The following is a 25,172-nucleotide window of genomic DNA, read 5'->3' as shown; positions in this document are numbered from 1 at the left end:
TACATTGTATATACATGTGGTTATGACATTCTTCTGCATATAAGGGATCTTTGTACTTTTTTCATACATATTTGTTGTTAGGACTGTGGTAGTGTAGGTCAGTTGTTAGAACTGGCTGATGGTTAAAACTGAAGTTAATCTACCACTTCTTGCAGATTTAAAAGAGTGATGTGGTAAGATAAGCGAAATGGCTACAGGTTTCAGAATTGCCACTTCACCATATTTTAAGGACAGTTTTGGCACGGCTATCCTTAAAACAATTTTTCTTTTCTGTGCTCCAGCCAACCCATCATTTTGTCACTACCCTCAGTATTGTTTTGGACATAATGAAAGTGACAGAATTTTGTTTTGTACAAATTTCAAATTTCAGTCCTTATCTGTTTAGCTCATATAATTATGCTAAAGCTTTGACTGAATAAAAAAACACAAGAATTACTTACTGGCCCGCCTAGGAGCACAGCAAACAAACAATTTCTTAAGGATAGCCTTACACGTATTTTTTGACTAAATTTCAAGTGATAAGGATGATATGGTAGAGTAAAATAAGGTGTCAGCCATTGATTTTTGTTAAAATGGCAATTTGTACATACAGTTTTTATAACTTTTATGTTAAATGATACATGTTTTGTAACACAGTAAATGTACAACTGTACGCTAATGAATTATTTGTAAAACACAGCAAAATGTATCTTTAAATGAATTTTGTAAAACACTGAATGGATGTGAAATGAGTATGATTATTGTAAAGCAGAGTGAATGAATGTTAGAAGAATTATTTTGTAAAACAGAATGAATGAATATGTAATTAGCAATCAGAAACAATGTACTAAACTGTATGAATTTATTTGCCATTTTTGAAATATCATTTAAAATGAACTGTTTTTAAACACAATGACAGGACTGTAATATTAGTAATTTTGTAAAACAGTGGTCAGATTATTTCTTAAAATTGGTAACTTTGTAACATGCAGTGACAAGGTTTCATTTTTGACACGAAGTGGCAAGGTTTTTCAATTAGATTTTTTATATGAGTAACTTTGTAACACACTATGGCAAGGTTTAATTTGTAAGGTAAACAAAGTGGCAATGTCTTTAATTATGATTTTTATATAAGTCACTTTGTAGGTTTAATGTGTAACATGAAGTGGCAAAGTATTTCAGTCAGCTTTTTTATATGAGTAACTTTGTAACGCACAGTGGCAAAGTTTAATGTGTAACATAAAGTGGCAAGGTCCTTGGTATGATATTTAAATGAGTAACTTTTTAACACACAATGACAAGGTTTAATGTGTAACATAAACAAAGTGGCAAGGTCTTCGGTATGACATTTAAATGAGTAGCTTTATAACACACAGTAGTAGATTTGCTTTGTAACATGTAGTGGCAAGGTCTTTCAAATCGATTTTTTATATGAGTAGCTTTGTGTCACAGAGCAGCAAGGTTTAATTTGTAATATAAACAAAGTGGCAAAGTCTTTCAGTATGTTTTTTAAATGAGTAATTTTGTAACACACAATGACAAGATTTAAATTGTAACATTAAGTGACAAGGTCTTATCAATCAGAGCTTTGTAACACACATGAAAAGGTTTAAATTCAGTAGCAATGCATTTCAGTTATTTTTCTTTATATGACTAACTGTAACTCACAGTAGCAAGGTTTAATCTGTAACACGAAGTGGCAAAGTATTTCATATGAGTAAGTTTGTAACATATAGTAGCAAGGTTAAATGTGTAACACAAAGTGGCAAAGTGTTTTGTATGAGTAAGTTTGTAACACACGGTAGCAAGGTTTAATGTGCAACATAAAGTGGCAAGGTCTCTAAGTCAGATATTTAGCTCACACACTCCTTCTCAGTGATAATACCAGTAGAATGAACTTTCAGTCTTTTCTTCTCCACGATACCAACTGATTGAAACCCTGCACTCTTCTTTCCCATGATAATACCAGCTGAATGAAACTGCACATTCTTTTCCCAAGAAAATACCAGCTGAATGAAACCTGACATTCCTTTCCGATGGTAATACTAGCTGAATGAAACCCTGCACATCCCTTTCCCAATATAATACCAGCTGATTAAAAACCTGCACATTCCTTTCTCGTGATAATACAAACTGATTTAAACCCTGCACATTCCTTTCCCACAATAATACCAACTGAATGACACCTCACACATTCCTTTCCCATGATAATACCAGCTGAATGAAACACTGCACATTGCTTTCCCATGATAATACCAGCTGAATGAAACCTCACACATTCCTTTCCCATGATAATACCAGCTGAATGAAACCACACACATTCCTTTCCCAAGATAATCTTAGCTGATTGTAACTCTGCACATACCTTTCTCAAGATAATACCAGTTGAATGAAACCTCACACATTCCTTTTCCATGATAATACCAGCTGATTGAAACCCTGCACATTCCTTTCATGTGATAATACCAACTGATTGAAACCACACATTTCTTTCCCATGATAATACCAGTCATAAAAACAAGGCCCATCATACTTGAATTAAATGTATTTATTACTATTTTAGGTACACAAACACAGCAGACATTCCAAGGGTAAGAACCTCTAGCTATGGCAGCAGCTCTTTGTTTCACAGTGACCAATTTTTGTTGGAACTCTCTGCCACAACATTTTAGGGAAGAAACCAATTTAACCAGTTCAAAAGTTTGGTTAATGTCTGGAGCAGAGAGGGCTGCACATGCACTGCCTGTTCTAGCTACTGATTTGCTGCTTTATGCTATTTTGCTTGTTTTCTATGTGCTTGGTTGCTTTATGCTTTGTTGCTTTCTTTTATATGTGCTTAGTTCATAATTATGCTTTTTTCTTTTTTTTTCTTGTTTTATATGTGTGTGCATGTATATGCATTGCTTTCATGTGTGCTTTTGTATTGCTTGTAGGTAGCTGCTTCCAGAAATTATCTTTTATTCTATGTCTTTTATGTTGTTTTAACATGTTGTCATATTTTATGCAAGTTAATTTATTCATGTCTTAACCAGTGATTTGGTTGCTTTCTGTTTTGTTGTTATTTATAACTTCAGGTTTAATTTTGATGAATGTGAGCATGTAACAGTGCAGTTTTGTCTAACAGTCAGCATGACTTAACTACATGTACTCCCATTTAAGTAAGTATAGTGTTTCTGAAATAGACTTAAGACTCACAAAGTCATTGCCTTTAACTTAACAGAGTTGCCCAATTTAAATCAAAGCACTGAAAGTACTGGAGGATCGATTGTCTCTGAACAACACAGATTATACACATTATGTGTAAATATCAGCAGAACCTTTTCTAGTGTACAAATGTACACAAAGTCTGACATTTAACCATATTTGTGAACTTTACTTTTGATGTAGGAACGGACGGCTTGCCTTTTGCATTCAGTAATCATATCTCACCATCCCATGACCTATCACAGCAGTATCTTGAACGGTAATCGAGAAGTAGATTTTAACAAAACTGAACTGAAAATTCAAAGCTTGCACAACAGGTGATATTAAGTTAAACGTACTTTTTTTGAAATCAATTCATTTCACAAATCAAATATTTATTCATTGTCTGTAAACAATATTATTGTTGAATATAAACAATACAAACATATTAAAGCTATGTATATTGTATAGCTTTTGACTTTGGTATATTAGGGGTGGGTGTTACGCTATAATTTTTACATTTCCTTTTTAGTCACTTTTTATGTAGAGCAGGTATGTTTTTATCCTGTCTACATTTTATTTATACCCAGTAGTAAAATACTCTCCACTGGGACTTGAACCCAGACCTCTTCCTACATGGTGTAAGAAGCATTCTTACTGTGAAATATGGAGAGGATTTAGCAAAATGTTGTAATACTTGAAATATAATATCAGAAGAATTCAAAACAAATGTATACACATTAGAATGACAAAGTGAAAATGTATTGTTATGCCTACATGTACTTTCCTCCATCTATTTTATTTCAAGAAATTGAAAATCATGAGATTAATCCAAAATTAATTCTTCAACCAAATGCAAGTTTAAGAAATTACCTATGTAATTATTTTGAAATAGGATAAGAATTCTTCATAAATACTTTTAGGTCTGTTGTGCAGCATTTTTTAAACCTATAGTTCTCTTGTAAAACTAGAAATACTTCAGTCACACTGGTAAAATTCACTAAAATTGAGTTGTAAGAACATACAAATTGGACATTGTCTGTTAAAGCAAAAGCACTTAACTGCAGTGCCACCTGCAAATTCAAAGGTGAATATTCATGCCAAGTTACATCAAAATCCAACCATGCATGAAGAAGAACTTCAATTTGAAATTTGACCCCCAACTGTGACCTTGACCTTTGATATAGGAACATGGGGTTTATGCATGTCACATCTTCTAACTTAGATAAACATTCATGCTAAATATAAACTAGAGTTGTCACAGGAGTGACAAATTATACCCCCACAATACGACCTTGTCACAGAACTAAGCCAACGTCAAAGCTGAACTTGCTTGACCTTTGACCTACTGACCTCAAAATCAATAGAGGTCATCTGCTGGTCATGATCAACCTCCCTATAAAGTTTCATGATCCTCGGCCCAAGCATTCTCAAGTTATTGTCCGGAAAAGATTTAAATGACCTTTGACCTTTGGAACCCAAACTAATTATGGGTCATATGCTGGTCATGACCAACCTCCCTATTAAATTTCGTGATCCTAGTCCAAAGCGTTGTGAAGTTGTTGTCCGAAAACTGTTTAAGTGTTCCGGGTCACTGTGACCTTGACCTGTGACCTGCTGACCTCAAAATCATTAGGGGTCATCTGCTGGTCATAACCAACCTCGCTATCAATTTTCATGATCCTAGGCCCAAACATTCTCAAGTTATCATCCGGGAACCCGTTTAAATTTCGTTTTTTTGTGACCTTTGACCTTTTGACCTACTAACCTCAATCGAACACCCCTTTAAAATTTAAAAATGTTACCTGGGTACAAAAATTTTAAATCCTAGCCAAGCGTTTTTCTAAATTATCATCTTAAACCTTTTAACTTTTTCCGGGGTATAACTTTTCATAGGATATTTGTGCTAAACATCTTTTGTAAGGATCTTTCACTAAATGCAAGTTTTTTTCCCCTTTTAATTTTTTTTGAATTCCCCCAAAAAGAGTAACCAATCACAAGTTGGATCTTCTGAAACTTAATACAAATTATATAGACACTGATAACTAGGGTGCATACACAGATTTGGTCAGGATTTCTTCATATTGAATTGTTTTATTTTTCAAAGTATAGTCCGCATTCACAAAAAAACCCATTTGGGGGGTTTAAAATTTTTGCTTCTTTTGTTAGGGATAGGGTAAATAAGGAAAATTTTTAATTCTGGCTACTGGTTTTTAAAAGCTACCATATCACCACATTTTAAGGGCATTTTTTTCGCCATGCATTATTTTTGGACAAAATTTCAACAGATAGGGTAATTTCTAGGAAGATCCTCAAAAAGGAAAACTTTTTTTATGTTTAAAGGGATTTTTCTTTATGCTGAAGGATTTTGATGATCTTGGCACAATTGATCACCATAAAAGGACAAAGGTCATGTGCAAAAACCAGGTCTTAGTCTAAGGTCAGGGTCAATATAGAATGAAATTTTCTTGTATGGCCTTTAATGGTTGAGGATTTTTCTCCCTTACATCCAGGTCACCCAGACGCTTTTTTTTATCAAGGCAAAGTAAATGTCAAGCAAACTGTCCCCAATTGAATGGTATGTGCATTCTGTAAAAAAAATTTTTTCTTCTAATAAGTCTATCAAAGGGTGTATTTTCGACTATGCACCCTTGTCACTAATAAATTTTTTTTTAAATTGTAAAAAAAATTGGGAAAAATAAAAACTAAAAATATTAACTTTTGTCTATGATTTTGGGGTTTTGTACCAATAATGTTTTTTATCAAGGTTTTTTAGGGGGCGATACCAGTATATAGATTTAATGGGAGCCTTTTGGGGGGGAAATATTTTTTATTCTTTAAAATTTTTGAACTGTTGGTAATTTCCTCTTTAAGTTTCTGATTAATTTTTTTGGCTCCCTACATTTTTTTATGTATGAATGAGTTTTGGATAGTAAATTCCACCTGGGGAGAAGGGGTCTGCTGTGAAAAGGAACGGGTGGGGGTTTGACTTTGACTGACCTTTGGGGGTTTAAAGATATCGTTTAACCCCAAACTGTAAAACTTACTTTTTCAAGATACCACCATTTTATTTTCAGTCCGTGTCCAAATTTGGAGCCATTCAAGTTGGAGAAAACCCTAAAATCAAAAGTTTAAGGGAAAACAAATTTACTTGTGGTTAAATTTTTTCTGCTAAAGGTATGGGTTTAAAAACATTTTAGTTTTTTTCAAAATTATATTGTTGTTGGGGACTGTATGGTTGGGTCATTGATTTGGAACGGCTATGGTTAAAATGGAAGTTAAACTATCATTCTTGAGATTTAAGAGTGACTGGGGTAAGCAAAGGAGCCAGGTTTCAAAACTACCATTTACCATATTTTAAGGACAGTTTTGGGGGTCATCCGTGTACAATTTTTGTTTTCGTCCCAGCCAACCCTCAATTTTTCACTTCCAATTTTTCATTTGACAAAGAAAGGACAAAAAAATTTTCTTGTAAAAATTTTAAATTCTCTTTAGTTGATACATCCAGTTTTATTTTGGAAAAGTTTAAAAAACAAAAAATTAAGAATTGTTTTAAACTGATAACATGAGCACAAGAGTTAAAAAATTTTGAAGGATGGTTTTATGTTTTTTTGGACAAATTTCAACAGATAAGGGTTGATAGGTGGAATAAAATGGTGTCACCATTGTTCATTTTTTAAAAATGCAGTTTGTGTCAATTTAATCTAAAAGATTTGTAAGAAATTTATGTTAAATTTTTTTTTCACTTCTAAAGCACTAGGTCAAAATTTTTTCTTGTAAACTGATGAAATATCTTGTAAAGCACAGTGATTGAAGGGAATGAATTATCTGAATTCATCATGAAAACCTATTTTTTTTTGAAATTCCCAGCCCCACTGTCAAATTTGACTGTTTAAAGTAGCCCCATTCATTTTCAGTCTCTAGCGTAGCCGCCCCTGTAGTTCTGGACATTCTTGTATGAAAAAAATTGGAAAACCTCAGCCCTTACCCTTCATATTGTAAAGGCACTAAGGGTCAAATACTTGGTTTTGCTAAAACTCTGGATTCCGTGGTAAAAAAGTTTTGTTTTAATACTCAGTTTTTTTTTTATGTAAATGAATGTAAAACCAAAATTTTTAGTCTTAATCTGTACTGTGTTGGTGCACTAACATAGCATTCAAGTTTAAAAAAAATCCCAACTCAAATTTAAGGGAAAACAATTAATTGTATATACATGTGGTTATGACTTTCTCTGCATAAAGGATCTTTGACTTTTTCATACTATTTTTGTTAGGACTGTGGTATGAGGTCAGTTGTTAAACTGGCTGTGGTTAAAACTGAATTTAATCTACCATTTTTCCTTGAAATTTTTAAAAGAGTGAGTGTAAATAAGCGAAATGGCAAAGGTTTCGAATTGCCATTTCCCATTTTTTAAGGGAAGTTTTGGCACGGCTATCCTTAAAAAAATTTTTTTCTTTTCTGTGCTCCACCCAAACCCACCCTTTTGTCACTACCCTCAGTATTTTTTTGGACATAAGAAAGTGACAAAATTTTTGGTTTTGTACAAATTAAAATTTCAGTCTTATCGTTTAGCTAAAATTAATTATGCAAAAGCTTTGCTGAATAAAAAAACAAAAGAATTACTTACTGGCCCCCGGGAGCCAGCAAACAAACAATTTCTTAAGGATACCTTAAAACTATTTTTTTGACAAAATTTTTCATTTGAAAAGGGATGATAGGGTGAGAAAATAAGGTTCAGCCATTGTTTTTGTTAAAATGGAAATTTTGTACATACATTTTTTAAAATTTTATTTTAAAGAACTGTTTTTGTAACACGAATGTAAAAACTGTACGCTAAGAATTATTTGTAAACACACAAAATGTATCTTTAAATAAATTTTGTAAAACACTGAATGGATTGAAATGAGTATATTATTTAAAAGCAGATAATGAATTGTTAGAAAATTTTTTTTGTAAACAAATGAATGAATATGAAATTTAGCAATCGAAACAATGTACTAAACTGATGAATTTTTTTCCCTTTTTTGAAATCATTTAAAATGAACTTTTTTTTTAAAACAATGACGGGACTGTAATTTAGTAAATTTGTAAAACAGGGGGTCAATTATTTCTTAAAATTGGAAACTTGAAAAAGCAGTGAAAAGGTTTCTTTTTTTGACACAAATGGCAAGTTTTTAAATTAGTTTTTTTTATATGTAATTTTTGTAACACACTATGGAAAGGTTTAATTTGAAAGGGTAAAAAAAGGGGCAATGTTTTTAATTATGATTTTTATATAAGTCATTTTGTAGGTTAATGTGTAACATGAATGGCAAAGTATTTCAGTCAGTTTTTTTATATGAGAAATTTTGTAACGCACATGGAAAAGTTTAATGTGTAACAAAAGGGGGAAGGCCCTTTTGGATGTTTTAAAATGAGAACTTTTTAACACACAATGACAAGTTTAAGTTAACATAAACAAAGGGAAAGGTCTTGGGTATACTTTTAAATAGTGCTTTAAACACACAGTAGTAGATTTGCTTTGTAAATTAGTGGAAAGGTCTTTAAACGATTTTTATATGAGTATTTTTGTGTCACAGGCAAAAGGTTAATTTTAATATAAAAAAAGTGGCAAGTCTTTCAGTATGTTTTTTTAAATGAAAATTTTGTAACACATGACAAGATTTAAATTTGTAACATTAATGACAAGGTCTTACAATCAGAGCTTTTTAACACCATAAAAAGGTTTAAATTCTAGCAAAGCATTTCAGTTATTTTTCTTTTTTAAAGACAACGTAACTCACAGTAGAAGGTTTAAACTGTAAAACGAAGTGGCAAAGTATTTCAATGAGTAATTTGTAACATATAGTCAAAGGTTAAAGTGTAACCCAAAGGCAAAGTGTTTGTAAGTAATTTGTAACACACGGTAGCAAGGTTTAAAAGTGCAACATAAAATGGGAAAGGGCTCTAATCAATATTTAGCTCACACACTCCTTCTCTGATAATACCATAGAAGAACTTTCAGTCTTTTCTTCTCCACGATACCACTGATTTTAAACCCTGCACTCTTCTTTCCAGATAAAACCAGCTGAAAAGAAACGCCCATTCTTTTCCCCAAAAAATACCAGCTGAATGAAACCTGACTTCCCCTTTCCCATGGTAAACCTGAATGAAAACCCGCCACCCTTTTCCCAAATAATACCAGCTATTAAAAACCTCACTTCCTTCTCGTGTAAATACAAACTGATTTTAAAACCCCGCACTTCCTTTCCCACAAAAATACCAACGAATGACACCTCACACATTTCCCTTTTCCCATGAAATCCCCTGAATGAAAAAACTGCACATTTCTTTTTCCCCTTAAAACCAGCTGAATGAAACTCACACATTCCTTTTCCCATGAAATACCACTGAAAAAAACCACCCCCCCTTTTTCCAAAATAATCTTAGCTATTTTAACTCTGCACATACCTTTCTCAAGATAAAACCATTGAATGAAACCCACACATTCCTTTTTTTGAAAACCAGCTGATTGAAACCCGCACATTTCCTTCTGGATAAACCACTGATTGAAACCACACATTTTTTTCCCTGATAATACCCCAAAAAACAGGGCCCTCATACTTTAATTAAAAGTTTTATTACTATTTTTGGGACACAAAAACACAGACATTCCAGGGGAAGAAACCCCTACTATGGCAGCAGCCTTTTTTCACAGTGCCATTTTTTTGGGAAATCTCGCCCCAACATTTTGGGAAGAAACCAAATTTAACCAGTTCAAAATTTGGGTTTTGTCTGGAGCAGAAGGGGTGCACATCAAAGCCTGTTCTAGCTACTGATTTGCTGCTTTATGCTATTTTTTTTTTTTTTCTATTGCTTGGTTGCTTTATGCTTTGTTGCTTTCTTTTTTTATGTGCTTAGCATAATTATGCTTTTTTTTTTTTTTTCTTGTTTTATATGTGTGTGCATGTTACATTTCTTTTATGTGTGCTTTTTTATTCTTGAGGTCGCTTCCAGAAATTTATCTTTTATTCTATGTCTTTTAGTTGTTTTAACTTTGTCATATTTTTTAAACAATTTAAATTTTTCATGCTTACCTGATTTGGTTGCTTTCTGTTTTGTTGTTATTTATAACTTTAGTTTAATTTTGAGAAAGGGGCATGTAACAGTGCAGTTTTTTCTAACGCAGCAGCTTTAAATACATGTACCCCCATTTAAGTAAGTTAAAATTTTTTTGAAAAAGACTTTTAAAACTCACAAAGCATTGCCTTTACTTAACAGAGTTGCCCCTTTAAATCAAAGCACGAAAATGGGGATCGATTTTCCCGAACAACACAGATTATACAATTATGTTAAAATCACAAAACCTTTTTTATGTACAAATGTACAAAAGTCTGACATTTACCAAAATTTTTGAACTTTCTTTTTTATTAGGAAGGGCGTTGCCTTTTGCATTCATTCATATCTCACCATCCCATACCTACACAGCAGTTCTTGAACTAATCGAGAAATAGATTTTAACAAACAACGAAAATTTAAAACTTGCACAACAGGGGATATTTAAATTAAACGACTTTTTTTGAATCAAAACATTTTACAAATCAAAAATTTATTCATTGTCTGTAACAATATTATTGTTTTAATATAAAAAATAAAACATATTAAAGCTATGATATTGTATGCTTTTGACTTGGAATAGGGGGGGGTTTACCTATAATTTTTTCATTTCCTTTTATCCTTTTTAGTAGAGCAGGTATTTTTTATCCTGTCACATTTTTTTTAAACCCATAGTAAAAAAAATCCCACGGGGCTTAACCCAACCTCTTCCTACATGGGTAAAAACATTCTTTCTGTGAAAATGGGGAGGATTAGCAAAAAGTTGTAATACTTAAAATAAAAACAGAAAAAATTCAAAAAAAAATGTATCACATTGAAAAGACAAAGTAAAATGTATTGTTATCCTACGTACTTTTTCCTCCATCTATTTATTTCAAAAATTGAAAATCAGAGATTAAACCAAAATTAATTCCCTTCAACCAATCAAGTTTAAGAAATTACCTGTAATTTTTTGAAATAGGATAAGAATTTTTCAAAATACTTTTAGGGCTGTTGTGCCATTTTTTTAAAAACCCATATTTTTTCTTGTAAAACTAAAATACTTTAGCCACTGGAAAATTCACTAAAAATTTAGTTTAGCAACAAAATTTGGGAAATTTTCTGAAACAAAACACTTAAATGCAGGGCCCCTGCAAATTCAAAAGGGGAAAATTCACCAAGTTACAACCCAAAAACCCAAACCCTGCTGAAAAAGAACTTTAATTTGAAATTTTTACCCCCAAAGGACCTTGGGCCTTTGATTAGGAACGGGGTTTTTGCATGCACATCTTCTAACTTAGATAAACATTCATGCTAAAAAAAAAACAAGTTGTCACAGGGGTGCAAATTATACCCCCACAATACGACCTTTTCACGAAAACCAACGTCAAGCTGAACTTTCTTGACCTTTGACCTACTGACCTCAAAAACATAGAGGTCATCTGCTGTATGATCAACCTCCCTATAAAGTTTCATAATCCTCGCCCCGCTTCTCAAGTTATTGTCCGGAAAAGATTTAAATGACCTTTTACCTTTGGAACCCAAAAAAATTTGGGTCTATGCTGGGCATGACCAACCTCCCTATTAAAATTTTGTGTCCAGTCCAAACGTTTTTGGGAAATTGTTGTCCGAAAACGTTTAAAAATGTTCCGGGTCACGTGACCTTGACCCGTGACCTGCTGACCTCAAAAACATTTGGGGGCATCTGCTGGTCATAACCCCCTCGCTTCAAATTTTTATGTCCTAGGCCAAAATTCTCAATTACACCGAAAACCCTTTAACTGTTTCGTGTTATTGTGACCTTTACCTTTGACCTACTAACCTCAAAATCAACACGACCCTTTTTTAATAATTTCCTTTACAAAAATTTAAATCCTAACCCCCGCGTTCCTGAATTACATTTAAAACCCTTTTAAATGTTCCAGTCAAATGTGACCTTGACCTTTACCTACAGCCTCAAGGGCAAACTTGACCTGTATTTCTGATGTTACATCTGTGTACCAAAAAATTTTTATCCCAGGCCCCAAATGTTTCCCCAAATTATCTCCGGGAAAACCCTTTAAAAATGTCGAGTCAATTTGACCCTTTACCTTTGACTACAGACCCAAATCAAACTTTACCTTATTCAGTGTTACACCTGTGTACCAAAATAATGATCAAAGGCCCAAGCATTCTCAAATTTTCATCCGAAACCGTTTAAAGTTCAGGGGCACTGTGACCCTTGACCTTCGACCTATTGACCCCCAAAATTCGAAATTTACCGTATTTTTTTGATGTTACAAAACCCGTGTACCAAAATTATTCAAATCAGCAAGGCTTTCATGATTATATCGGGAAACCACAAAAAACCAAAAGATCGACCACCGACTGACGAATGACCGCCAGCTCACTCTAAAAAACCCCCCAAACTTTGTTTTGTGGGGGGATACAAATGCAGTAACAGGCCACACAAAAACCCTACTCCCCAAAATGATATAATCCACTAAATCGAGCTCATCGCACAAATCATTTCTTTTGTTCAAAGCTTATTGTTTCTTTTTTTATTTTTGCTTAATCGGAATTTACACATGTTCATTAAAATTTACTCAGGAAACCCAAACTTTTTTTAAAATCTTGTTTCAAATCAAAATTTTTTTTTGCACATAAGTATCAATACTTTAGTTAGGGCTGTCATCGTAAAAAATAAACGATGTCAACAAATTTTTTTTGTCCTCGATATCGATTCCCATTTCAAAAAAGATTTTTAACCGAGAAAAAAACTATCAAAAAAACACTCAAAACCCCCAAAAAAAAACCGAAATTCACAAAGTTTTAATTTTGGAAAAAAACAAAAGAGGATAAGGCAAAAAAAAATGGAAATGTTTTTAATTTTTATTTATTTCTTTTTTTTTTCATACGGTAAATATAAAATTTAACACAATCAAACAGTAAAAGAAAGTAGGGAATAAAAAAAAATAGCATTTACAGAAAGGTATTAGTAAGCATGTACAAATTTGGGTTTTAATCTAACTTAATAATCGATATATCAAATAATCGTTATCAAGTACCGATATTTGTCCTCTGATTATCGGGAACGTCGATACCTAAGACCCAATCAAAGACAGCCCTATCTTTTTAAATAGCAGGTATTTGTAATTTATTCATTTTAAAAGCCGCGCATAAAAACCAACATAGTGGCTTTCTGAACAGCAGTATCCTGACCAACTTGGGGGGGATATTCCAGGCTGGTCTGGATAGTGGGAGTTGCAAATCAAATATGTTTTGGGGGGTTTTTTCATGGCTGGCTCAAGAAATCTATTATCGGACGGGTACAAAATCCCCGGGGTAGGCATCAAGTTTCTAAACTTTCCTTTTAAAATTTGCCATTGATTTTCACCATTATTTTCCTGTAACTTTTCCCCATAAACGGACAAGAAAAAAAGAGAAAACTTTTTAAAACATCCCCATTTTTTATGGAATGGGGCGATTCCTTGGGTTAAATTTTTTGATTACTAGGTGAAACCGGTTTCAGTTTTGCAAAACCGCTATGCTCTTCACACAGTAAAAATCAAGATTAGTACTTTATCTTTATACATTTCTTTGACAAGCAAATAGACCCGCAATATATTTCTGCTAAAACACAGTGAACATAGTCAATAGTCAATAATTTGCTTGTCATGATATATTCAAAATAAAGTACACCAAAATATGACTTATTAATTAGCACACTGCTTGCAAACGATAAAGTCCGGAAGTTCCTAATGTAATCAGCTGCTGGATGTACCTTAACACAGTCGTCAGGAAAGAGAACAGCATTTTAAATATGGCGGCCGATTAAACAAATCGGTTTGATTTCATACAAATAATCGGTTTCAATATTTTGAAATCCTCCCAGCCCTAATTTTAAAGATAAAATATATGTCTCTCAGTATTCATACTGTCCTGTACGTGTTGTCTAGAAGTTCTGTTTTTGGCCCCCTAGTCACTGCTAATTTTAATATTTTCGCACTGATGACAATTCATCGTTGTTATTTTTTCTCTTACTGTGATAATGTCTGAATACAGAATATGAGACATTACATGTATACATTTCTTTCAGATTTTTAGATTTTAACAATTTTTTCAATGGATTTTCAAAGGTAAAACAGTTTTGAAATATTTACAATTTTCATATTTTAGCATTCAAATTTTTTTTAAATTACATGTAACACCAATAGCGGCAATGTGATGTTCAAAATTTAGAAACCAGTAGTTAAGCGTTCATAAATAATCCATTTTATTCGAAATACATGTGTAAAGTAAAAACTGATGAATGAATTGCTTGGTTTATAAGCTTTCAATTCATCAAAAAGATATTTCTAAATTTGTGTTTTATGGATGAAAGTTTATGCCGTTAGAAAAACATAACACGGACGTTCGGCAATCAATGTTTTATAGTCCGTTTTATTGGACCTGGCAGGGCGGAGTTAAACTTTGACTTACGCAAATAATGGTAATCTCAAAAAAACGAGCAAAATAGGTTGAGCAATATAACTGTTTAATTCCGTAATCTTCGGTAACCAACGACTAACATTCAACGCTACATTGGTTACATATACTATATACCCTGCACTATAATGTAGTCGACCATCGCGGAACCACGCCCCGCCAGGTCAAATAAAATGCACTATATCATTTCTAAAAGAAAATAACAATGGATTTGTATACAAACACGGTCTTATTCGTTTTATTGACTGATAAATTGGTAATCTATCTGAGACGTTGAAAAATGTACATTGGTATGCATTCACAGTGTGAATTTCATACAATATTTTGTTTACAAGTAAGTACTGACATCTTAAGTAAATAACAGTTAAAACTATATAAAATCATTACTTATTCATTAAGAAATCAATAACATGACAGCTAGAAAATCACCTGAGAATTTGTTAGCTGTCTGGTCACCGGAGGGTGAGTCAAAATAATTTGACGTTCATACTGTTTTATATTTGTGACACTCCTGGCTATCTTAACATCAAAACTTTGAAGGACCAAAATAATGGAAGATATAAATCAGAAATTACACAGTCATGTAAAGTTATTGGTTTTATCACTAAGGCATAAAAAAAAACCCATTGTTTGTTTCTGGTATCCCGACCTACCCTAAATTTTCACCCGGCCCTAAATTAAGGTTTTTTATGGCCTTTGAGAATATTTTTTTTAACATTTTAACAAAAAGATGCAAAAGTGCACTTTTTAAACTTTAAATATGCCCAGTGATGTTGGTAATCAACTTACTGATCCTCTTAAGGCATAACCCCCTTATTTGTTTTCATTTTTTGAACAAAAATAATTTCTGAAAAGTCTCCCTGATAAAAAAAAATCAAACAAAAAATTTTCCGACTTACCTACCCTATTTTTTTTTAGCATGTTACCGGAAACAAAGAATTTTTTTTAGGCCAAACTCACTTGTGAAGTAACAGTAGATGTTAATCGTGTACAGTACATACATAGGTTTAAATCACCAGAACATTAATTTTGTAATTTTGGATATTATTTGATAATTTTTACATAACTCAATCAGGAATTGAATCTCCTTTTGATACATGTAAGTTGCATTTCAATTTATTGCCATTTCTGTGCAATAATTGACATTTAAACCTGTAGCATGTAAAGCATCAGCAGCGATGAAAGTTTCATTGGAATCGCTTCAACTATTTTGGTCCTTCGAGTGTTTGACGTGAGTGGGGATATTGCCAATATGAAAAAATATCTCAATATTTCTGAGGACAACGTCAAATTAGTTTGACTACTGAACGCCTAGAACTCAGGCTAGTAGTAGACATCCAGTTACCAGATGACGAGACACTTCCAATGACAAAATATATATATAGCGATTTGTACATCATAATCAGAAGCTTTTCTTAAATTCATATTTGTCTCGGAACTGACTGATGAAAATAATTAACGTTTCCTTCAGTCAAAGAACTATAAAATACAAAGAATAGCAACTGGAGATACTTCCGCATCATCGCATGTTAGTGCGTTATCTTATTTTAAAGCGTTTGCCAACTTGATCAATTGTGATCAAATCAACAGACGCTTACCTGACGTATAAAACAGACGGTACGCCTGGACCTAATAAACCGAATCAAGTCCATTTTTCAAACAACAAGTGTTGATTTGCCAGACTTCCAGTCATAAATTCATTCCTTCCCCATGTAGAAAATACTAATAACAATAAAAAACACATTATCATTGTAAACAAAATCCGAAATTAATCTAATTTCAAAGCGTTTGCCCACTTAATTAATAGTGATCAACAGACGCTTACAACGAATCTCATTCAGTAGTCACGGGATGTTGGCAAGATTTGTTCTATATGCCTTTCAAGTTGCCGATCTATTCATTTTTTTAGCTCTTTGCTTTAGAAAATAAGGCATTGAGTGTGCTCATGACTTGTTGTAATTATCAGAATTATAAATAAAACATTTGCAAAAATCGTGATAACAACTAATCATAATTTTTACAAGCAATTACTTTATACACTTGCTTTACAGTACATAATACGTACATGTTACTTGTTGTATATTAAGTAACGGATCTCTAACCAATTCCATTAAAATTGGGGACGAACTGACTGGGGCGTAATTTACAGGGTCGAAATTACGCCTTCAACCTGCATAAACAGATATTCACAAACTACAGCAGAGTCTATGTCTATGTTATACTGCTTAACAATCATTATCGATTATAACTAGCAGGCGCTTCGTCAGGGATAGCTGTTAAAAATAATAAGAATACAGAGATTATGTGCATCTCAAAGATAAAGTAAAAGAACTATTTTACAGGTCAGGTTAAAAAGTAAAAGCAGGAAGTTGCATTAGAACTAATAGAAGGGTGGCAGCTGCCCAACAAATACTTCTAAGTTGGGACTAGCTTGCAAAGACACCGGGAGACTGTTCCACAGACGTATGCTTCTGGGAATAAAGGAGTTTGCATGATAATGTGTTCTAGAGCATTTACAGATTAAATCAGCATGTCTGTTGTACAATAAAGTTATGATTTGCCTGATGATTTGTATAGCTGGAATGAGATATTAACTTCTTTTTGTTCGTGGAAAAAATGTATTTCTGACATGTTTGCAAAGGACGTAAATGAAACGAAGGGAGGTAACTTTTTAAAGACGAATCGAAATACAGCTGTTTTCCTTGCAATCTTGAACTGTTTTTTTTTTAAGTTAATAAAATCTTATCGATCAAAATCGCTACAGAAAAGACTCTTCTAGGTTAGCTGTAATCTTTAAACAACCTCTTAAGGATCAGTCTGTGCTGTAAACAAAGCTGGAATCGTAGGTTTGTTGGTGACCTAGTTTTCGCGCATTAATATGTCACTGCAGTCAGAAATACACAACAGAAATGTATATAATAACAAGAGCTGTCCGTAAGACAGCCAAGCTCGACTATTCGAAATATTGTCCCAGAAGCAGGAAAATATTACCCAAAAAGGTTAAATATCAAAAGAGTTCAAAGAGGGGGCATAATTTGACCAAAATGCATATCAGTTATGGGACTTGCTGCTATCAACTAGTTTTATAACCCCGAAGGCACATGTGAAGTTTCAATTCAATATCTGCATTAGTTTTGGAGATAGAAACTCGCATGTAAAAACTTTAACCAGAATTTTCAAAGTCAAAAAGGGGGCATAATTTGCCCAAAATACATGCCAGAGTTATGGGACTTGACCCAATGAGGTTGGTAATTGATCTAGAAAAAGAAAAAATAAGTTTTAAATCTATATGCCTTTTAGAAATAGCTGTATGTACTTGCACGCAAAACTTTAACCAGAATTTTCTAAGTCCAAAAGGGGGCATAATTTGGCCAAAATGAAGGTCAGAGTTATGGGACTTGCTGCTATCAACTAGTTTTATAACCCCGAAGACACATGTGAAGTTTCAAATCAATATCTGCATTAGTTTTGGAGATAATAACTTGCATGTAAAACATTAACCAAAATTTTCTAAGTCAAAAAGGGGGCATAACTTGCCCAAAATACATGCCAGAGTTATGGGACTTGACCCAATGAGGTTGGTAATTGATCTAGAAAAAGAAAAAATAAGTTTCAAATCTATATGCCTTTTAGTAATTGCCGTATGTACTTGCACACAAAACTTTAACCAGGATTTTCTAAGTCCAAAAAGGGGAATAATTTGCTCAAAATACATGTAAGAGTTATGGGACTTGATCCAGTGAGGTTAGTAATTGATCTAGAAAAAGAAAAAATAAGTTTCAAATCTGTATGCCTTTTAGAAATAGCTGTATGTACTTGCACGCAAAACTTTAACCAGAATTTTCTAAGTCCAAAAGGGGGCATAATTTGGCCAAAATGAAGGTCAGAGTTATGGGACTTGCTGCTATCAACTAGTTTTATAACCCCGAAGACACATGTGAAGTTTCAAATCAATATCTGCATTAGTTTTGGAGATAATAACTTGCATGTAAAACATTAACCAAAATTTTCTAAGTCTAAAAGGGGACATAATTTGCTCAAAATACATGTCAGAGTTATGGGACTTGACCCAGTGAGGTTGGTAATTGATCTAGAAAAAGAAAAAATAAGTTTTAAATCTATATGCCTTTTAGAAATAGCTGTATGTACTTGCACGCAAAACTTTAACCAGAATTTTCTAAGTCCATAAGGGGGCATAATTTGGCCAAAATGAAGGTCAGAGTTATGGGACTTGCTGCTATCAACTAGTTTTATAACCCCGAAGACACATGTGAAGTTTCAATTCAATATCTGCATTAGTTTTGGAGATAGTAACTTGCATGTAAAACTTTAACCAAAATTTTCTAAGTCCAAAAGGGGGCATAATTTGCTCAAAATACATGTCAGAGTTATGGGACTTGACCCAGAGAGGTTGGTAATTGACCTAGAAAAAGAAAAAATAAGTTTCAAAGCTATATGCCTTTAATTGATGGCTGTATGTACTTGCATGCAAAAACTTAACCAAGGTGTGACGCCGACGCCGACGCCGACGCCAGGGTGAGTAGAATAGCTAGACTATTCTTCGAATAGTCGAGCTAAAAACTGGAAAATATGTTAAGAATTTCTTGTTTTGGAAGTTCGACAGCTGAAAATACAGTCGTGACGGAATAATTATATTTTGATGGTTGACCTAATCTATGGCATGGAACTACTTTCCGCACTATTTTGTTCGGTTTGCAGTAAGGAAATTTCTGCATTGTTAACTTCGGATCAATTGCGAGACAATCGATCCAAAAAGGGCCTGCAGTGTACTCTTGCTGCGTATATGTGGCGTACTTGTTGTATACATGATGTGTACTTAATTCTTGGACTTGAAATAGTACGCAGGATATACACCACATATACACCAGTAGTACGTTTGTAATACACTTGATATGCAAATGAGCTCTGCTGCATACTACCCGCCGCGTACATGCTGCGAATATATAGTACGCAGGCAGTACACTGGAGAAATTTAGTACGCGGGAAGTACACCGTAGAAATAGTACACAGCATGTACGCGGCACATACACTTTTCACATGCAAATAGGCTCTCCGGTGTACATGCTGTGAACAAGGTGCAAATTGTGTATTCCTTTCTTGTATTTTTGCATCGATATATTCTTTACCCATTCAGTCAGTACAACTTTGTGCAAAGACATTTAGGCAGTGGAATGCAATGTATTTTAAGTAAAGTAATGCACTTAAGTTTTAAGCCAAATCAAAATGTAAAAGAAACAAATGTTTATTGATTACTATAATTGAAAGAGAAGTTGAATTACTAATTAATATAGAATAAGTTTTGCTGTGGCAAGTTTGTTACATTTAAAATTATAACCTAAATTATAATACATAATATTTCCTTTATATATACCAGTATGTAAGTTGTCTTAATCAAGTTGCTAAGTTATGAAAAGAACAATTATAATTCAAATACAAAAGTCAAACACAGCTAAGTATGAAGTAAATAATTATACTGCATGAATATTTTAACTTCAGTTAAAATACAAAAAACATCAACTTACAAAACTTTGATACTGTATGTTAGTCCTTTATTTTAGGATATTTTACTCTAAGAGACTGTTGTCATTTTGGCTCCAATTTTCAAATAGACAGGAAGTTATTACTGGGCATGCTCCAAAGAGATCACATGATGGGTCTAATCTATAATCAGAGTTGCTAGAAAAATCTGTTTTCTTGCTGTGTATATGAAGTGTACTTCTGAAAATTTCAATCGCTGTGCCGCATACATGTTGTGTACTACTGTCTCCTGCGTACATGCTGTGTACTCTGTGAAATAGTACGCAGAATGTATGCAGCATGTACGCAGCATGCAGTGTATGTAAAACATACTTCTTTGGCGTACTACTGTGTTCGCGGCATGTACGCAGCAAGTACACATTATGTACGCTGCAGATGCTTGCTTCTGTAAGGGAGTTAAAAATTCGTGTTCATGAGGATACTGTTGAATGATAAGTAAGTCAATCTGTATATATAGTGTCAATCTGTATATATAGTGTAGCCAACAAACTTTATTGTTGACTATGATACGCAAAATTATCATATTTAGCATTAAGACAATAAATTCATGAAACTCGCCGCAGGCTAGAATGAGATCAGCACTACACACGAAAGAAAATTGGGTTTTATCATGTTTAGATTGGTTGAACACGGAGTTTTGAGTTTGTACCGCTGCAATTGATTAATAACAAAAGGTATTATGGTTATTTGTTATATGAATAAACAATTTTGAACATAAAAACAAGATTTAAAGCCAGGGTGTAAAATAGGCCTACTGTATGTTTATTGCCGGTGATTCTGAACCTCACTTGCGAGTTTACGCGATCTATCTGTACCATGTCTTGGGAATATTTTCAAAGATTCTGTATGTTTCTTGGGAGAAGAAATTTATGATTTAAAGCATTTTTTTGTTTATTTTCAGGCAAAATGGAAGATTTCAGCTGCATAAACTGCAAGTTCCAGACAACAAACTTTGGCGATATCATTTTTCACAATTTGGAAACCCATGACTTCAAAATTATTCCAAAAGATTTAAAACTCTCGAAAAGGACTTTAATTTCAAAAAATGACACAAAAACAGTGAGAGTTTCAAGGCTAGAAGACGTTTCGCCAATTAAAAAAGCTCCCAAACCAGAAACACCAGTGAAAGGTGCTCACAAATTGCTGGAAGAATCTGAGAATATTGAGAGTTCAGATGAAGATGAAGATACTATGCAGCTTACTTTCCAAAATATGACTTTGCTAGAATCCACATCTTCAGTGCAAACAGACCCTTGCTTTGTCCTGAGCACAGACTCATGCGAAGAATGTGATATGTTCACAAATGAAAATATTATTCAACCGATCCTTGATGTTTTAGACTACCTTAAATCAGAAAATCAAATGGAAATTTACATAAAATTTACAACATTACTCGTGGAACGGAAGATTCCTTTATCGAATATTGCTTTTTTGTTATTTGCTGATGTGGTAGAATGGTTTTCCGTGGACAGTACCCGAAACGTGAGATACTCAGAAGAAGTGAAAACATTTTGGTGGATTGGATTAAAACTGTTCTAATGAAAGTTCCTCAGGTTTATGTCAGGATGGAAAAACCGGGGTCAGGAACTAAAGGGTGATATCAGACCAGAAGATTCTGTCATTAATTTTGCTGTGCCATCACTGACTTGTCTAGAAGAATCTCATTTGGCTGAAAAACAATCAAATGCTGGCCAGAGTTATGGGCCTTGATGGGAAGATACTGTTGAAGTCGAAGAAATGTGCAAAGTTTCAACCAAATACCTTCAGTTTTCTTGGAGATATAAAGTTTCATGCAAAACATTAAGCAAAGCATTACGCTGACGTCGACACCAACGATGATGCATGAACATGTGAGTAGAATAGCTCAGACTATTCGTTGAATTGTCGATCTAAAATACAAAAGAACAGTGATTGCAAATGCAGAGGAGACATGTTACTAGTAGATATTATATCATATCAAGATATAATTTCTCTTTCCATAATCAATTACCAGCTTCATGTAAATATTTTCGTTTGCAGGTAGGGATGCGTTTAGGCAATAACCAGTCATTCTATGTGCAACTAAATGCTTAACATTACTTATAGTATGTATAGTACCAGAAAACAACTTTAGATGCGCCATATACTGTAAGTGTATTAATATTAGCGGAGTACTAATTTTCGTGCAATTAGCGGGATCAGGCATGTGCTTATTCATGTCCAGCGCTAATATTAGACTGAAATGAAAGGCTTTCCCTAAAAAAGTGATATTTATAGTATTGAAAATACCGTAATTACAATGCAAGAGAACACACAGAAATATATATTTATTGTGTAAATATGACAATAACTGCATTCCTAACTATTATTCTGCAGAAAGTTTTGAATAGAATAATTTTACCTGTTTGAATATTAGTACAAAAGTCATCTATTTCTGTTGATTAAGTTGCATTTTTAGCTTGACTATACAAAGTATAAGGAGGGCTATCCTACTTGCCCAGGCGTCGGCGTCTTTCCGCGTCCCTACCTTGGTTAAAGTTTTGGTGCACTTTCTCTTTTTTTCAACATATCTCTGTAATTACATGATGGATTTGATTCAAACTTGAAATACGTATTCCTCATCATCATCCACATCATCTGACACAAGGTGCATAACTCTGGGACCAATATTTCATGAATTATCCCCCCTTTTCACTTAGATATTCAGGTTAAAGTTTTGATGCACTTTCACTCTATCTCTGTTATTACTAAATGGATTTGATCTAAACTTAAAACAGTTGTTCAACATCATCACCCACATCATATGTCACAAGGTGCATAACTCTGGCACCATTTTTTCAAAAAATTATTCCCCCTTTTTACTTAGAATTTCAGGTTAAAGTTTTGGTGCACTTTCACTCTACCTCTGTTATTACTGAATGGATTTGATTCAAACTTAAAATAGTTGTTCAGCATCATCACCCACATCATATGACACAAAATGCATAACTCTGGCACCATTTTTTCATGAATTATTCCCCCTTTTTACTTAGAATTTCAGGTTAAAGTTTTGGTGCACTTTCACTCTACCTCTGTTATTACTGAATGGATTTGATTCAGACTTAAAATAGTTGTTCAGCATCATCACCCACATCATATGACACAAGATGCATAACTCTGGCACCATTTTTTCATGAATTATTCCCCCTTTTTACTTAGAATTTCAGGTTAAAGTTTTGGTGCACTTTCACTCTGTCTCTGTTATTACTGAATGGATTTGATTCAAACTTAAAATAGTTGTTCAGCATCATCACCCACATCATATGACACAAGATGCATAACTCTGGGACCATTTTTTCATGAATTATTCCCTTTTTTTACTTAGAATTTCAGGTTAAAGTTTTGGTGCACTTTCACTCTACCTCTGTTATTACTGAATGGATTTGATTCAAACTTAAAATAGTTGTTCAGCATCATCACCCACATCATATGACACAAGATGCATAACTCTGGCACCATTTTTTCATGAATTATTCCCCCTTTTTACTTAGAATTTCAGGTTAAAGTTTTGATGCACTTTCACTCTACCTCTGTTATTACTGGATGGATTTGGTTCCATCTTAAAATAGTTGTTCAACATCATCACCCACATTATATGACACAAGATGCATAACTCTGGCACAATTTTTCAGGAATTATTCCCCTTTTTACTTAGAATTTCAGGTTAAAGTTTTATGCACTTTCACTCTATCTCTGTTATTACTGAATGGATCTGATTCAAACTTAAACAATTGTTCAACATCATTACCCTTATCATATGATGCAAGGTGCATAACTCTGGGACCAATTTTTCATGAATTATTTCCCCTTTTTACTTAGAATTTTAGGTTAAGGTTTTGATGCACTTTCACTCTGTCTATGTTATTACTGAATGGATTTGATTCAAACTTAAAATAGTTGTTCAACATCATCACCCACACCATATGACGCAAGGTGCATAACTCTGGCACCAATTTTTTATTAATTATTCCCCCTTTTTACTTAGAATTTTAGGTTAAAGTTTTGATGCACTTTCACTCTGTCTCTGTTATTACTGAATGGATTTGATTCAAACTTTAAATAGTTGTTCAACATCATCACCCACACTATATGACACAAGCTGCACAGCTCTGGCACCAATATTTAATGAATTATGCCCCTTTTTGCTTAGGATATACTTATATAGTATTTTGATACATTTTATCTTTACCTCTCTTATTACTTTAAGTTGATATTTTTGACATAGACTCAGGCTATTGTGCAATATCTTCATCCACAGTTGGAGTCATTAAACACCCCAGTGACAGCTCTAGTTTCCTCAGATGTGCCCAGTTTCACTATCCAGCATTGAAATAGTCGAGCACGCTGTCTCCTGTGACAGCTCTTGTTTTTATCTTCGCCATTGTCCGTAAACATGGTATATAATACATAACTCCATCCTGCTTTTTGCAAGATTTATGGCCCCTTTTGAACTTAGAACATATCAGATTTCTTGGTTAAGTTTTATGTTTAGGTCAACTTTTTCTCCTAAACTATCAAAGCTATTGCTTTAAAATTTGCAACACTTGTTCACCATCATAAGCTGACATTGTACATCAAGAAACATAACTCCATCCTGCTTTTTTCAAGAATTATTGCCCCTTTTTGACTTAGAAAATCAGTTTTCTTGGTTGAATAATATCTTTAAGTCAGCTTTTCTCAACTATCAAAGCTATTTCTTTAAAACTTGCAACATTTGTTCACCATCATAAGCTGACCATGTACAGCAAGAAACATAAATCTATCCTGCTTTTTGCAAGACTTATGGCCCCTTTTGGACTTAGAAAATATCAGATTTCTTGGTTAAGTTTTATGTTAGGTCAGCTTTTCTCCTAAACTATTCAAGCTATTGCTTTAAAATTTGCAACAGTTTT

General features: G+C 33.4%; 1 protein-coding gene across 1 annotated transcript in view; it reads left to right on the top strand.

The window, feature by feature from the left end:
• Positions 1-2,161: 2,161 nt before the first annotated feature.
• LOC123554840 (uncharacterized) overlaps positions 2,162-25,172 on the top strand; it is a 76,366-nt gene continuing 53,355 nt past the window's right edge. Inside the window, exons 1-2 of the mRNA XM_053547701.1 lie at positions 2,162-3,137; positions 21,164-22,112. The gene's annotated coding sequence lies outside the window, so the exon portion shown is untranslated. The remainder of the gene's footprint in view (positions 3,138-21,163; positions 22,113-25,172) is intronic.

This window comes from Mercenaria mercenaria, chromosome 7, assembly GCF_021730395.1.
Source record: "Mercenaria mercenaria strain notata chromosome 7, MADL_Memer_1, whole genome shotgun sequence".
Classification (NCBI taxonomy): domain Eukaryota; kingdom Metazoa; phylum Mollusca; class Bivalvia; order Venerida; family Veneridae; genus Mercenaria; species Mercenaria mercenaria.
Note: the sequence above shows the minus strand (reverse complement) of the source record. Positions and strands in the feature narration are given on the sequence as shown.